At 38.1% G+C, this 2,271-nt stretch overlaps 1 pseudogene; it reads right to left on the bottom strand.

The window, feature by feature from the left end:
* Positions 1–1,171: 1,171 nt before the first annotated feature.
* Positions 1,172–2,271, bottom strand: part of LOC112505129 — an 11,109-nt pseudogene continuing 10,009 nt past the window's right edge.

Raw genomic sequence — 2,271 nt, 5'->3', positions numbered from 1 at the left:
GTAAATGAACGAACGTTCATGAACATAAATGAACGAACGAGACTCTTGTTCATGTTCGTTCGTTTAACTAAACGAAGAAAATAAATTGTTCATGTTCGTTCATATATTAAATAAACGAACTTCCTGTCGAACAGTTCACGAACGGTTAGCTGAACGTTCGGTTCGTTTACAGCCCTAATGATCATGCTACTACTCTCATCGTCATTCCTCACCGGTCACCGCTAACCCTCCCCCACCATCACACCGCTAYTGTCGTCATCACAACCCTACCCACCCCATCCCACCCAACCCTGTCGTGGTTAGTGGGGTGGGCCTCACCAGCCACCACCTATCACCATAATACTACTGCACCACAAATTGTGTTTGATTCCATAAGATGAAATGACATATATATGAGAATTGTATTTGATTTCATGGGGTGAAAATTGTGTTTGATTTTATATGATGAAATAACATACATTTGAACATTATGTTTGGATTTCATGAGGTGAAATGGCATATTTATGAAAGTTGTGTTTTATTTCAAGAGATGAAATATGACGAGTATATGTTTCATCTGTTAAATCTTTGTGTGTATCATCTGTTAAATCTTTGTATGTTTCATCGGGTGAATCTCTATATGGATTCAGACGTTAAAGAAATAATAGACATGTGGAAGTATTAGTGGTGATTCAAGCTCTAAAGGCTTCAACTAAAAAAATMAAACAAACCGTCAATATAATATAATTAAAGGGACAAGCTTTGCACACTTTCACACATCACGAGAAAATTAACCAGAACATAATTAGTGCTCTCAACACCGTTTATCTAAACACTTACCCGATAAACAATTATCGTGAAAATTCAACAATATCGCTTACTTATTGGGTAAGATTTTATTCACTAAAACGCATCGTATGCAACAATTTATCCCGGTAAGCGCTAACCATGGTAAGAGTCCTCGTCCCCATTTACCGGGTAAGACTTTCGATTGTTGTCTTTGCTCTTACCGGGTAAGATTATTAGCTCTTGCCATATTCATCCGATAAAATAAAATGACTTGTTAAGCGCTTACCCKAGTAAGCGTTTGGTAAACGGCACCTTAGAATCAATGACATGAACCCAAAATAATRTAGAGTCAAGCATGGTTATAAAAACTTCATTAACATGATTGTTACAAAAGGCCTTATGATAGCAGATAAGCCTTTATCCATCTAATAAGTTTGGTACCTTTCATCGATTTATATATCATATTCTTGAACTATATATATGACAATGTAATTATACTAAGCAACAAAAAACGAATGATCGACTAATTAAGGTTATCAACACTCAATTAAGAAGGTTGACGATGTTGACTCAGCCATATGTTGTCATCTCCAATTCCTGTGGGTACATCACTTGTTCGAAACTAGTTTGAACCGTAGAGGGAATGTGCGACATTCGGATACTTTCTAACTCTACTGCAACTTCTTTCATCGTTGGCCTATTTTTCCATTCAAATTCAAGCATCGCATTGCAAGGTTGGCTACTGCCAAGAGCTCATCCCTGCTACCCCCCTTAATCACCATCGAATCAAAAATAAACATAACACGACCATCTTCCATAGCCAACAGAAAATGTGTAGCCAAACTTCTAGTTCCGCCAAATCTAGTCAGGGAAATTGGTCTTTCTCCCGTCAAGAGTTCTACCAAAACAACTCCAAAACTATAAACATYACTTTTTTCAGTGAACTGGCTAGATTGGAAGTACTCAGGATCTAGGTAGCCAAATGTACCTTTAACTAAGGTGGTCAAGTGAGTTTGATCTATTGATACAAACCTTGAAGTTCCAAAGTCTGAAACTTTGGCCCTGTATTTCTCATCCAAGAGAATATTAGTGGTTTTAATGTCCCTGTGATATATTGGAATGGAAGTTGCTGAATGTAAATAAGCAAGGGCTCCTGCAACCTCTGTAGCAATTTGTAATCTCATTTTGAAAGAAATTGGAGAGTCATCAATCCCGTTGTGAATACGATCGTACAATGTCCCATTTGAAATGAATTCAGAAAYTAGTAGAGGAACCTCGGTCTCCAAGCAACATCCCAATAGCTTCACCACATTCCGATGATTGACTTGCGAAAGAATGACCACCTCATTGACAAACTGCTCTAATTGACTTTCATCCACTACCTTTGATTTCTTGACTGCCACAATCCTTCCATCAACTAGCATACCTTTGTAGACTGTACCTTGACCTCCTCGGCCGAGGATTCTGTTCTCGTTATAGTGGTCGGTCGCCTTCTCCAATTCA

Source organism: Cynara cardunculus, unplaced genomic scaffold (assembly GCF_001531365.2).
Source record: "Cynara cardunculus var. scolymus isolate 2C unplaced genomic scaffold, CcrdV1 Un_Scaffold_8573, whole genome shotgun sequence".
Taxonomy (NCBI): domain Eukaryota; kingdom Viridiplantae; phylum Streptophyta; class Magnoliopsida; order Asterales; family Asteraceae; genus Cynara; species Cynara cardunculus.
This window is presented reverse-complemented; position numbering and strand designations above follow the sequence as displayed.